Raw genomic sequence first — 15,009 nt, 5'->3', positions numbered from 1 at the left:
CCCCCGTTTAACGCTCCGCCGCAATCGTTTAATATTCCACCGCCTTCGTTTAACGTACCTTCATGTGACCAGTTTCTTCACTAAGACCAGTTTTATCAGCGGAATAATTCGGTGGATCGACCGAGGGGGCGTGAGAGTGAACGGGCGAGTTGCGCCAAGATTCCAGTAGACTACCGAAACGAGGAGAAAGCCTACGTTCGTTTTAGAAAGCTAAGAGACCTGGATGAAAGAGAGAAACGGGAGCGTAGGCAGGAGGAAGACGAAGAGGAAGGCGAGTATTTAGAATTAGAGGACTACACAGAGGAGGAAGAGTTGGACGATGGGGGTTCAAAGCTAGTGGACCGTCCATGGCTACCAAAGGAGCGTAGTCCCAAAACCCCTGCCGTCGTGTCTAAGTCGAAAGGGAAAACACTAAAACCAACGGGCGTGGTGGCCGTGGCAAGTTCATCCAAAGAAGCCAGTGAATCAGGGGAAGTGACGGCTTTTATTCCTTAGCGATATCAGACGAGATTTTGGGCCTGTCTAACGATTGGCTTGTCGACAGACGATTCGATAGCAATCTCAAAGAAATTTGAGCTCGAGTTTGAAGACCCGGCTTTCTCGATTGAGCTGCCTAGGCTCGACGGCTTTGTGTTGAGGCACGCAAAGGACAAGGATCGGGTGAAAGCGGTGAATGCTTCGGAAGAAGCACTCATCCAGACCCAGCTTAAAATCATGGATGTTGCACCATCTCTGTTTGACTCTTACACTAAAAAGTGTTTTCTCGGAGAGGGAGAAACGGTTATGCAGGCTAAGAATACGGTGCAAGCCGTTTTACAGCAGTGAGGAAGAGCGTACGAGCCAGTATAGATTCGAGGTGGACGAAGGAAAACTAATTGTTGCGCTCATCGCACCCCATAGGCCGGTCTCACTAGCACAGTGAGCCGCTGGGTTAAATCGTTCTTGCAAAAAGCCGGCAACAACACTCGGTGTTTTGGAGTGCTTTCCACAAGAGGCGCTGCCGCTTCGAAAAGGGTCAGTGCGGTCATTCCGGTGGAGGCAATCTTGCAAGCCGGAAGATGGTCAAAAGAAGCGACGTTCAATCGATTTTACAATCGTGCGACGACACAAACGATGTTTGTACAGAATTAAAATTCATCATTGGGCTTTAAAATCACACTTAGGGTCTAGGCGAAAAGCATTTCGCAATAAAATTGGTAAATTACCCCCTGGCTGAACTTGATGTATTTATCAATTTCATCATCGGTGTTCTGTTTACTTTTTTTCTTCGTAGTTGAAGAGAAAAAGTCATTTTTTTTCTTTTTTCGGGACTTGAGATAAGTAACTTACGATTCCGAGCTATGTCGCAAGTAAATAAAAACTTGGCTCGTTGGATTTCTTATTTGTTTTCCAGCCATAAAAATTTTAACATAGGGTAAGAATTGTTGCTTACCTTAATTCGTTACCGGAAAACAGTTTTTTTAATCTGATGAAATCAGAAATTTAATTACATGAATCATACCATTAGTCACGATTGCTAATGAAGTATTACAGTGCCGGTCCAGTTATAGAACCGGCCTGTGCGCGGTTCTATTGTTGCTTGTTGAATGAAGGCCCCCTGTTCCCAGATAACGATCTCTAGCAGAAACGGAGGAGAAGAAAGGCGGCCCACACGAAGTTAACGAATCAGCTCAGAAAAGCAGTGGCAGATCACAAGATGGAAGCCGTCAGACTCAAGAAGTTTCAAGTTGCAGCATGGCGAGACGAATTAATTCGTATATACGAAGACGTCAAAGATCTTCATCACAAGTATATGGACAGTCTGCCCGATATTACGGATCCACAACGTCAAGCATGTGAAAAATGGGAGGTTAAATTTTACACCGAACACGTGGAAATCCTCAACATCGCCATTAGGTATGCCACGTCGTCAATCAGTCAGTTCTATTGGGTTGTCGGCTTCAGACGTCACGATTAGCACAACGTTATCGCAGAAGAGGTCTACTCGGTCGGTTCCAACCGATCTTACCAGACCAACCAGCCAGCTAGACCTGCACATCCAGGTCCAGCAAGGTGAGTGCCTTGCTAATGGAACCATGTACTCCGTGGTGTGGGATGGTCTCGACGCAGTCTACGGCCGCACCGAAGTCATGGACCAGACATATTTCGACGACCTGCTGCAGATTCCACCTTTGAAGAGCCAAGATGCTGCGAGCCTCAAGACCTTCGCCAACTGGTTGCACGGAGCAGTGGTAGCCCTTTCACAATCGAGAAACGTGCATGAACTTCACAGCCGTACTACCATGATGGCCATAGAAGCAAAACTAACGACATACCTGTAGGAGAAGTGGAACGAGAAGAGAAAAAAGCCAGGTGCAGAATTGAACGTTCTATACCTGGACGACTGGGTAACAGTAAAATCCATGAGTAAACAACATGGTAAAAACGTACACGAGTCTCTGAACACGTCGACGTCCAAATCAGTATGGTTTGATGAGAAGAAGCCAGTCAAGAGACCAAACTCTTCTCACACGTCAACCATTGGACACGTTTCGACAGAGAAAGGCTCTAAAGTAACGGCATCCTCACCTCCGCTAGCTGCTCCCAAGGAAAGGCGACCGAAGACGGAGGAGAAAGCAGCCGAAAAGACTGACCAGTAGAGGTGCCTCACTTGTAACGGCAGGGCTCACAACTTGGCCAGCTGTAACGTGTTTATGTCTTTCATGCCCACGAAACGGGCTGAGGTTGTATTTAAGTCCGGATGGTGTCTACTATGCCTCACCGGCAAGCACGAACGCAGGAAGCGTTCCAGAGACATCAAACGTACCATTGGTAGATGCGCTGGTTCAAGACACCATCCCCTGCTTCACAGATCCGAATTCATCCCACTGAGGAAACAAACGGATCCACCACCTCCATCACCGTCTACATCGACTGCATTCCTTGGGACACTAACTCAGAAGTAAACGATAAAGCGACTTGTACGTTTCAAGATCGTTCGTATTAGCGTCGGTGCAAGATGGGTCGACACTTTCGGATTCCTGGATACCGGAAGCGACACCACACTGATCAGGAGAGATATAGTAAAGAAGTTGGGACTCTTTGGCCAGCCTAAACGCATCAACGTTGTTTTCTATGATGGAGCCACATCAAACGTCCAAGCTGCCGTTGTGGATTTCTCCCTCTCGTTCGTCGATGGAACAAGCTGGTTTGAAGTTAAACACGCCTATGCCGTCGACAATTTGAAGGTGACACCGAACCCCCCAATCAACCCTCGTCAAATGGAGTCCTGGACACACTTACGTGGTCTTGATGTCCCGAACGTACAACCCGAAGACGGTGTATTGATTGGACTCGACGTAGCAGAGGCCCACCACAACATGGATTCCGTCAAGCCGCCGGCTGGAACAATTGGGCCTATCGCTTTCAAAACACCGTTTTGATGGTGCCTGGGTGGTCAAACGGGCCCGCCACAAGATGGACGTCCGTTCATCGCCCATATAGTACCAGAGGAACGACCCGAAGACCTCAACGAGTTAGTCAAAAGGTTCTGGCAGCTGGAGGCGAAAGACGTAGACATGGAGCAGCCTGTTCTCTCCGAAGACGATCTACGTGGAAAACGTATCCTCGAGTCAACAGTAAAGAATGTTGGCAATCGGTATCAAGTCGACATAATGTGGAAGACTGACAACGTAAACCTTCCGGACAATGGGGCAACTGCATTGAAGAGACTGTATTCTCTGGAGAGGCGATTTCAGCGAGATGGAGACTTCGCCCAGGAGTATGATGCAGTTGTTAAGGAGTACATCGGCCTGGATCACGCCAGACTCCTCACGACCGAAGAGTTGCAGTAGGAGTCAAGAAGAGCGTGGTATTTACCGCACCACGGGGTCGTAAGCCCATCCAGCTCTACGACCAAAGTTCGAGTTGTATTCGACGGAGCCGCCGAGTATGGAGGAACGTCTATCAACCAAAACCTGTTACGCGGACCCAATCTTCTCGCTAGCCTGTTCGGTCTCCTACTACGCTTCCGAAGGAACCTGGTACCAGTTGGCGCGGATATCGAGAAGATGTTTCACCAGGTGAAGAACCCAGTAGAAGATCAGGCAGCCTACCATTTTGTGTACCGGACGCCCTGCAGTAATCAAGCACCGTTAACGTACCGAATGGCAGTCCACGTCTTTGGATCAGTATCTTCCCCAACGACCTGTATCTTTGCCCTCAATCAGACTGCCGACGATCATCGTGACCAGTATCCAGAGGCAGTATATAGCGTCCGAAGAAACTTCTACGTTGACAACTACCTCGACTCCTTCGATTCCGAAGACGGGGCAGTAAAATGGGCCCGCCAAATGAAGAAACTCTTACAACTTGGCGGTTTCAACCTGAAAAAGTGGACGTCCTCATCAAGGAAGGAGATATCAGCTCTACGGGAGTTCGGTCTGGCCTCACCAACACTGAACCTTGATTTGGAAAAGTTACCCATCAAGCGAACACTTGGAGTAATGTGAAACGGGGAAACGGAAATGCTAACGTTCAAGATACGGAAGCAGCCCAGCCATGACGTTCTCACTAAAAGGAATTTCTTTAGTATTCTCTCCTGTGTCTACGACCCGTTGGGACTCATCGCTCCTGTTGTTTTCCCATTGAAGTCACTTCTGCAAGACATCTGGAAGTACGAGAAAAGAATCCGCTGGGATGACCCCTTCCCCGAAGAATTGGGCCAAGGTTTCCATTACTGGTACGATCATCTGGAGCCCCTGGAGTTGCTGACGGTGCCAAGATGTTTTCGACATCAACGTGGACGTTGGACGCAACATCACCTCCATGTATTCACGGATGCGAGCACAAAAGTATTTGGAGCTGTGGCGTCTTTCCGTTTCATCTTTTAGGACCAATCGATCAACGTATCCTTCGTCATGGCTAAAACTCACGTAACACCAGTAAAAGGACTCACGATCTCAAGATTGAAGTTGCAGGCTGCTGTAGAAGGCTTTAATATAAGTAATCTGTCGAGAGCTCGAATATCATTTACGTGAAGTCACTTTCCACACCGACTCTCAAACCGTCTTACGTTGGATCTGTAACGAAACGCCAAGCGAAACCCCTTCTTGCCTCTTTCTTTTGCCTAATTAGACTAAGACCTTATTTCTTAAACTCTCCTTAACTTGATACCCTACTAGTTGACCTAGTTATTAGACTTTCTAGAAAATATAACAAACGGAGAGAACAAGTCTCGGCACGCCCGTTATAAATAAAAACTATTACGATTTGTCAAAAGCCGCCCAAAACGGCCTTAACCTGCCGTGGCTAAAAATAGATATATTTTGTCTGTTGGGAATTGCCCGAAACTGCCCGGCCTATTTTTAACAATCATCCAAATTCGCCCAATACCGCTTGAATTTCTCCGCCTATACCTCTTCGTGACGTCCAAAATCGCCCGATACCACCCGATTTTGTCCTCCTATACCTTAACATTATCCCGTATGTCCCCCACGGGATGATGACTAACATATAAAAAGCCACCGCAAACTCCCAAAAGTCAGTCAGATCTACTCTGCCTGTTCCGTGTGCCAACTTAGGCCTCTGTCGCTCTCCCGCCGAGCCCGCTACCGTAACTCTTGCAACCCGTAGATTAAGTACCCTTTAAGTAATCACTAAGTAGCTGTCTGACTATTACTTTATTACGTCTATGCCTTGAAGTTAGTACCAATTGGTAACCTTTAAGTGTCATGAGTCTTCTTTCCTCGATTTACGAGCTTTTTAAATTATTCTACGGGTACCTGTTGCAAATCGGTTTATAATACACGGCTTTTTATTTATTGCGTGCGTGTTGTTTTATGCTTGCTAAGTATACAAGACATTGTGAGTAAAGACGCCGCATTAAATTTAACTTTTCCGTATTGGAGACAACATGACAACGTCGTGTACTCCTTTACAGATCCATTCTCGCCCTTGTCGTTTTGAAACCTTCGTGAACAATCGGATTGGCAACATTCTCTGGAACACAAATCGAAGAAAATGGCGTCACGTTTCTGGAATTAACAATCCCGCGGACCTGTGTAGTCGTGGCATCGACCCGAAGAACGTCGACGAGTTGGTGAAATTCCACGAAGGTCCATCGTTCCTGAAACTCGATCCGTCGGAGTGGGATATTTGGGAAGAGATCGCTTCGCCGTCAAAACGGAAGACGAAAATCACCCGATTGATGACTGTGTAAGAAGATATTCCAGCTTACTGAAGATCCAAAGAGCTATCGATTGGTGCAGGAGGCTAGCGACCAACGCCAGAGCAAGGATGGGAATTTGCAAGCCAACCGTGGGAGATTTGACGGCCGAAGAAATTTCAACGGCCCTTACACTCTGAATTAAACGTACTCAAGAACTGTCATTTGTGGAAGAAATCTTTGTTTTAAGAAAGAGCCTGGAGCTGCCTCTGATATCGAAACTACGCACGTTCAGCCCTTTCCTGGATGAAACAGGACAGCTACGTGTAGGCGGACGTATACTGCAGGCTCCAGTTGATTATTCCACAAAGCATCCCATCAAGCTTCCACCTGATCAACTCATGACGTAGCGGATTGTATGAGATCATCACACGCGGAATCTCCACATCAAATCTGAAAGATTGCTGCCGGATTTACGTACACGTTACTTTATATTATCTCTGGACGTAACGTCATCAAAACGGTTGTCAACTCCTGCTGGCCTTGCAAGCGGAGATCATCTAAACACATTCCGCCACTCATGGCATCGTTACCAGTTCACCGGCTTACTCCCTATCTTCCACCTTTCACCTACACGGGAGTCGATTACTACGGCCCCCTTATAGTGCGAGTTGGTGGAAGAGGGCGTAGACATAAAAAACAATGTGTCTGTCTGTTCACGTGCCTAACAACAAGAGCCATCCACTTAGAAGTATCCGAAGGTTTTAGTATCAAGAAATTTTTTCTTTGTTTTACACAGTAATGTGTAGTGTTAATGGTACCAATCTCGTCGCTGGAGAACAGGAACTTCACCAGTCTCTAACGGAACTGGTGAATCAACACCAAGAGCTGCAGTCAAAGATGGCGTGTCAACAAATCAAGTGGCATTTCCCTCCCCTTCACGGACCACATTTTGGTGGAGTTTAGGAGAGAATCGTGCAATCGTGCAAACGGGCCATAAAATTCAGCGTCGGAAATCGCTTAGTTACCGATTGGGTCCTACGAACGGTAATCGCAGAAGTAGCAGCCCTCTTAAACGCTCGGCCACTTACGAACCTCAGCATGGATCCCGATGATCCCGATCCGTTAACACCGAATCACTTTCTACATGGAGGAGCCCTTCCATACGTTCTGCTAAAACTGACAGATGCAGAGTACTTAGACGTCACAGCAAAGCAGTTTCTTCAAAGTCAGGCCATCCTCCAACATTTTTGGAACAGGTGGTTACGTGAATACGTTCAACACCTGACGGAAAGAAGAAAATGGACTGAAAATCGGCCTAACGTTACCATCAGGGACCTGGTACTCGTCATCGAACCGAATACCCTACGTGGACAGTGGCCATTAGCAAAAGTGATTGAAGTTCTTCCCAGTGAATCGGATAACGTTGTTAGAGTGGTAAAAGTCCAGATCAGCAACCACAAAAACCTCTGTATTCGTTCAGTGACTAGGCTCTGTATTATGGCTACGGCCAAAGAGCAGGACGTTTACGCAAAAAACGAAAATATCGGGCAGTCTGAGTCAAAATCGGTGTCGTGAAGTAAAAAAATGTAATGTAAATAGTAAATTCTTGTATAAAAGTTAAAATTCTCTGTATCAAATTTAAATTAAGGTACAAGTTGTCAAAAATTGTCAAATGTCGAAATCGTAAAATGTAAAATTGGTATAAAGTCATATGTAAAACTGTAAAAAAATATGTAATCCCCAATGTAAACATCGTAGAGGTCACTGCAAGAACGGTGTAAAATTTTCCGACAGCAACGCCATCTGTATCCAGTTCAAAGGGCAAAGGCAAAATTCAGGTCGCCTACTTTTCTTAGGGAAACTGTTAAGTTTTATCCAGACTAGCAGACGACAGTTTTTCCCTTGAACTTGTAGTGAGCACACGTTAAAGTGACCTCCCTTTCTCAACGTGCATAATGGCCGAGAATCCACCTCCATCTGCTGCATCGGTGAAAGAAAAACTGAATTAGTCCCGTGAACGTGAAGATGAGTGTGCGAGTAACCTTCAGCTACTTCGGCAAGATCTTTTGAAGGCCCGACGTGGTTCTAATCCACCAAAAGGCCGTTGTCAAACTCGACGAGGAGCTGGAGAAAAACGCAAAGGATCTGAAAAACGTGCACGTTCACTTCCTTTCTGAACGGGAAACCCGGCTTAGCAGTTACGTTGGTTCCCTCTTACGTAAAGAACGCGAGAAGGCAGCTTCCAAACCCGTTTCCCAACCGGACGCCCTGCGGTTTGTCGCGTCCCAGCATACCCCGTCCATCCTCTGCTTTCTGAGGACCCACCTTGGAAAGCCTGGTATGTGGGCGTGCGGTCGTAAAATCTCAGAATGTGACAATTTTATGTTGAGGACCAACCGGGAGCGATTGGAGTTGCTGTTTGCCCAACACCGCTGCTTCGGATGTTTCCTGCCGTTGTCGGTAGCTGGGCACTTAAAACTTGCTGATTGCCCCCATCCGCGGCATTGCGCAATGTGCGACTCCCCTGATCACCAACAGATCCTGTGTGCACGCCGACGGGCCTATCAAGAAGTCATCCCGGAGTAGAAGTGGACGTGGGCGTTTGCCAGTGGCGATTCTTGAGTTTGCCTTCTTTTCTGTTTTTTGTTTTGCCTTTTCGGTCTTGTTTTTTTTCTGTTTCCCTTTTGGAGTTTGGTTTTGTTTGTTTAGTACCTGTGAACTGGTGGGCCTGCTGTAACTTACAGTGCTGCCCTCACGGGCAGGATTGTAGGTGGCAAGGGCCTTCTTATTTGTGTTTAAGTTTTAAGTAAGCCCTTGCCCCTCTGAGTAAAAATCAAGTATCAATCAAGTAGCGAAGTATACTAAACCCAGCTCTCTCTCTTTCTCATTTTTTCCCCCATCTTTTTCCAAACGAAAATAAAGCCGTTCGTTTTTTTCCCCTTAGTCATTTTTTTTATCGTCATTTTTTCATCCTTCATCCCTCATTTCTGTTGTCACGTTCCATTGCACGTGGACGTGAGCAACAACATCCATTGCCTCACAAATAGGCTTCATTACAGTGAGGTATTCCTTTAAAAATTGTTCTTCGTTAGGGGTGATAAAATCAATGTTAAACTCTTCAAACAATTTCTTCATTGATCAAGTTTTTTTTTTCAGTAAGCAATAAAAGGAGGAACAAGCAAAATATTCAGAGTTCCAGCGAATATCGGGTTAAAGAACAAAAAGCCTTCCCAGGTGACGCAGTATTAAGTCTGAGCTCAAAGAACTGGAACTCGGTGTTTTAAAGGAACGTTGATTAAAACTTAATAGGAAGGTTTCACACAATCAGATAACTTATCAGATCAGATAGTGCTCAACCCATAATCTTTTAAGTCAAACTTGGAAATATTTATCATGATACCCAGGGTCTGTGTCCTGTGAAGATAAAGAATGTAAACATTCGCGTTAATATTTAAATGTAGCTGTTTTCTAAAAGTAAATACCATTAAATTTGATATTTAAATGTAGCTCATTCACTTTTACCTTTAAACTAAAATTGTTGACGGTATTCTGCTGTTAATTCAATATTAATATTGTTTCGATACCCTATTTTGTCCCATATGAATTACATAGAGGGAACAACTGAGGGACCCAAACATGGCGGAAGCCGCAAGAGAGTGTTCGCAAAATAGGAGGAGAGGTACGCGTCAGTCACTTCCTCTATATGTAACTATTACAAGTGTTAAATTTGTTTTTGGATGGTTAAGGTTACCAACGAGGTAACAATGTGAGCGCCAGATGGTGCAGTCGTAATCCATTTTTTTTCTCAGGCTCCCGCTGGGCAACGCTTTGCCGCCATAGGAGTAGGGCTCGGCCCCGATTACCCGAGAACCATCTTACTACCGGAAGATACTGGCGCTAAGCAAAAAGAAAAACTTAAAAAGTAAATTTAATGTGTGTGTTGCGCCAGTACATTCTAGTAGTAAGTTGGTTCTCAAGTAATCGGAACCGAGCCCTACATAGCTATTCAAGATAACAGGCCTTAACCATTAAGTAGGCCTTGGTGTTATACGGCGATGCAGCAAACCGTGTATCGAGTTGCATCTAAGTTTCATCAAGCGCAACCTTCATCTATCCATGCTACCGTAGTCCATAACATAGAGGAAATAACATTTTACGCAGACACACAAGTATTGGGATTTGTATCATATAGGTTCATGTTTATCTTTGGTTTAAAATGAATGTGAAACTTTAGAAATGTTTTTTTTAATGGCGTAGTGAGAAACGCCGGATGCTAAGAGATGCAAATTTGCGATGTCAATGGTCCTTGCCACTCTTGCCGGATGTCAGAGGACTCAAAAGTCCGTCTATGACCGAACAGAGGGTCAGTCCAATATAGTGATTCAGACTAGTTGTTAGTGCTGTTAGTGCTGTCACTGTGTAATGCTGTGTGTGTGTGTGTCGTGTAAGCTGTCTATGACTGAATAAATCCCTTAAACCCAGTGAATCTGTTACATGGTGGAGATGCTCCTGCGTTGTTTACTGATCAGGTACATGTTTTAACTCGGGTAGGCGTTCGCTGTGAGGGGTGTCTGGAAAACGAGACAGGGACGCGGTGGATTCAGCGTCGGAGGATCGCCAAGCCGACAGTTTCTGGAGGATCCTGAACTCGAGTGGGGCCCGTTTTTGGAAGAGGAGGAAGACATGGCGGAATGCCCAATGTTTCACTACAAGGAGCCGGAAAAGTTCCGGGGCACACCAAAGGAAAACGCAATTGAGTAAATAGACCGGTTTGAAAGGATTGGTCGCCATAATCGTTGGTCCGAGGAGGAGGAGGAGGAGCCTAAGGCGGCCTGCGCGGTGATTGGCGGAGACCAGACTACGGGAGTCACCAATGGTGATCGTCAGCGGACCGAAGAAATTTTGATAGGTGGACGACCGGTCGATACCTTGGTGGACACGGGAGCAATAATTTCAGTTATTTCGCCATCATTGGCGAGTAAATTGAAGTTGAAAATAGTCTCGTGGGAAGGACCGATGTTCGTGACGGCTGATGGACAACCGATTAACCCGAAGGAAAAGGTTTCGTTAACGGTCACGAATAAAAATGTGTCTGTGGAGGGTGAAGCCTTGGTCCTAAAGACGTTTGGACCAGAATTTATCATGGGGAGAAATCTAGTAAAGCTGTTTCGAGAGCAAAAAATTTGTTTTAGCGATCCGCCAATAGTGGAACTCGGCGCAATTCACATGGAAGCAAGCAATGGGAACGAAACAGTGAGAAAAGTGACCGCTATGGTGCGGGTGACGGTCCTGAAAAGCAGTGCGGTGCCAGTGAAAGTGTCAATCCCTGAGTCGGGAGGAAATACCACGATTATGTTACTCAGACCGTCGAATAAACTGCTGCAGAATAGTGGACTGTCGGCGGGTCACGCGCTGATCGACTGCTCGAAGAAGGATGCAGTGGTTCACGTGATGAACGTCGATCATGCGGATCATATGATCGTAGAGGGAACATCCATCGGTCACCTAGTACTCATCGACCAGACCAGTAATCTCTCTCTGGAAGTTGGTGAGGGGAGGGATGCAGCTGGGGAAGTGAGGGGCTGGTCGGGAAAATCGCGTGAGCCAGCGGCATTCGATCAATGTGTGGCGTCAACCTTAGCGGCGCAAGATCGAAACGACCAAATTGAGCTGCTGATAGAGTTCCAGGATGTGTTTGCTGGCAACGGTGATTGTTTGGGCCAGTGCACTGTGCTTGAACATGCTATCCCAACGGAAGGGACGGCACCGATTAAACAACTGCCAAGGAGACGTGCATGCAGGGAGCGGGAATTGATTAAGGATGAGGTCAACAAGATGCTTAAGCAGGAAGTTATAGAGCCTGCTCAATGCCCGTGGTCATCGCCCATCGTCCTGGTGAAAAAAAAGGACGGGAAGTGGCGATTTTGCATTGACTACAGGCGGCTGAATGAAGTGACAATGAAAGATGTTAACCCACTCCCGCGCATAGACGATGCACTACCCAAATTGGAGGAAGCGGCTCTGTTTAGTGTTGTATACCTTCAGAGCGGGTACTGGCAGGTGCCAGTCGCGGAAGCTGATAAGCCGAAAACAGCTTTCGTTACACCGGACGGCCTGTACCAGTTCCGGGTAATGCCGTTTGGGCTATGCTCAGCTCCAGGGACATTCCAACGGCTAATAGCTATGGTGTTGGCAGGATTGAAGTGGACCGACTGCCGGGTCTACATGGATGACGTGGTCATGTTTGGAAAAGATGCCAAAGAGCATTTGGAAAGACTAGGAAAAGTCTTGTCGTGCTTCCGAAAGGCTAATTTAAAGCTGAAGATGGAAAAAATGTGCCTTCGGTAACTTTCGGGAAAGAGCGTGTGTGGATGCTAGGTCACGTGGTAAGCAAAGCCGGAATAGAACCTCATCAGGAGCACTGTATGGATATAGAAATGTTCCCGTGGCCGAACCTTAATGCTAATGGAAAGGAAAAGAGGAGGTGAGTGAAGAGCTTTGTAGGCATTTGCTCATTTTACCTCAAGTTTGTTCCGAACTTTGCCCAGTTGGCGTACCCGCTCACGGTGATGGAAGGTAAAGGGGTTTCTCGTTAGAGAGACCCGGAACGGAACGGTTTTGCCGAGCTGAAGACTGCACTGGTTAAAGCAGCACAGCTTGCTCATCCGGATTATTCAAAGAATTTCGAAGTGCATCCTGATGCATGTGATTACGGCATAGAGTTGGCACTGATGCAAGCAAGAAACGGGCATCCCATGCCAAGTGGTTTCGTCAGCAGAGTGTTGAACAAGTCGGAGAGAAATTACATGATAACGGAAAAAGAGGGCCTCGCCATTGTATGGTCTGTAAAGAAGTTTCGGCCATACATTTGGGGTACAAAAATTGTGGTAAAAATCGATCATCATGCCTTATGTTGGCTGATGACCAAGCAAGAGCTAATCGGCCGGCTTGTGAGATAGACTTCGTAGCAAGAGTACGACATTTCCATCCACTACAAGAAAGGAAGCTTGCACGAGGACGCAGAAACCCTATCGCATTAACTTATACAAAAAAAGGGGTGAGAAAGAGCAGGCGGTCGCAATCCCAGTCGCCGCCATAGGCTTGGATACGTGGTCTTGGGCGGATGGTCAAGACCGGGTGAGGCAGTGGTGATGGATCAAGCAAGTAATGATCAAGAATTACTCCACCCACTACGGAAACTTCATGCTGAAGGAGGACTTGCTGTACCTGAGAAAAATCAGGTTCGGGCTTTGTGTGCCACCAGAACGTTGGAACGAGGCTTTGTCGTGGATTCATGATGAACCCACGGCTTGGCACCTGGGGAAAACAAAGACTCTGGAGAGAGCTTGGCAGAGAATTTATTGGCCTAAAATGGACAGCGCGGTTACCCGTTATGTCCAAAGCTGCAAGAGTTGCCAAACCCGGAAGCCGGATCAAGGGAAGAAGAAGAGGCTGATGGAGATAACGCAGGTGGGGGGACCCTTCGAGCGTATCGGCATTGATGTCCTTGGTCTGTTCCCGCGATCACGAAACGGGAACACAAACATCGTTGTGGCGGTGGACTACCTAACGAAATGGGTAGAAGCCAGGGCCTTGGCAGATGCCATGGCCCGACAAATCGCAAAATTCTTCGTCGAGGACGTAGTGGTACGACATGAATTTCCACGGAAGTTGACCTCGGACCAGGGGAAATGTTTTACGGCTGAAGTCACCCGTGAAGTGTTGGCACTGTTGCGACTGTCACATCGCATGACAGTGCCTTACCATCTACAAGCGAACGGCCTGGTTGAAAGACAGAAGAAAACGCTAAGAACAATGTTATCGATGTACGTGGATGAGAGCCCTGGGTGAATCGGAATGGGTAGTCATCTATGACGTGCCCACTATTCGAGCTGAAGAAGTAATTAAACTTGTCACTGCTTTGGTAAACGATATGACGCGTGCGTTTGAAAAAGCAATCATGGGGAATTTCACTGTGGAAGTCACCTCGTGTTTGGAAGGTCTGGCACGTGACTTGGTGGAAATCAAGGCAAAAGCGGAGAGCCGGAGGCAGGAAATTCAGGAGTTGGAACGAGCTCTTAAAGTCGATGGAACCAGGCGGAAGCGTAGGCTGTTTGATGGAGGTGGCCAGCTGCTTAACTGGCTCTTCGGGACCGTTACGAAAAAGGACCTGGAATCAGTGCACTCAAGGCTCAAGTCAGTTGACAAGAAAGGTCTGGTAGTGGTACACGTTCTCTAGGAGCAGGTGCCCTGTGAAATGTGGCCATGGGGAAAGTCTTCAATGACAGCTGGACCCACCTTGCAAGAGAGTTACTCTTCCTACAGAAGGGAACGAGGTCTGTAAAGAAGGCAAATAGGGCGCTGGATTGGACGACTGACGTCTTGCACGGCTGGCAAACCGGCTTAGAAGATGCAGCTATAGGGAGACTGTCACCACTCCTTTGCCTCCAAATGTAAAGGTTAAAGCGCTGGATTCAGTTCGACAAGCCTTGTCCCAAGGCTGGGGACTGACACGAGCATTGCAAAGAGAAAATGGCTCGATAGTGTACCATGAGGCCAGGGTGGAGGCAGCGTTGGCTAACGGCAACGTTTGATTATTCATTCATCTACCAGTATTTGAGTTTAAGTATGCCTTGCAGATTTACAGTGTGTTACCTTCGTCAGCAGCAAATCTTTCACTAAGTAGGTAAAATTTATACTCAAAAAATATTATTCCCATTCTCAATACTAAAGCTACTATTATTAATTCATATGGATATCGGGCAGAAGATATCTCAATCTGTTTATTTACTTCGGTTCCGAGGTTTTGAATTTTTTTCCCCGTCATTTCAGCTGCCAACCTGGCGCAGTCATTGCGTTGG

The sequence above is a fragment of the Daphnia magna genome, linkage group LG7 (genome assembly GCF_020631705.1).
Source record: "Daphnia magna isolate NIES linkage group LG7, ASM2063170v1.1, whole genome shotgun sequence".
NCBI lineage: Eukaryota > Metazoa > Arthropoda > Branchiopoda > Diplostraca > Daphniidae > Daphnia > Daphnia magna.
Note: the sequence above shows the minus strand (reverse complement) of the source record.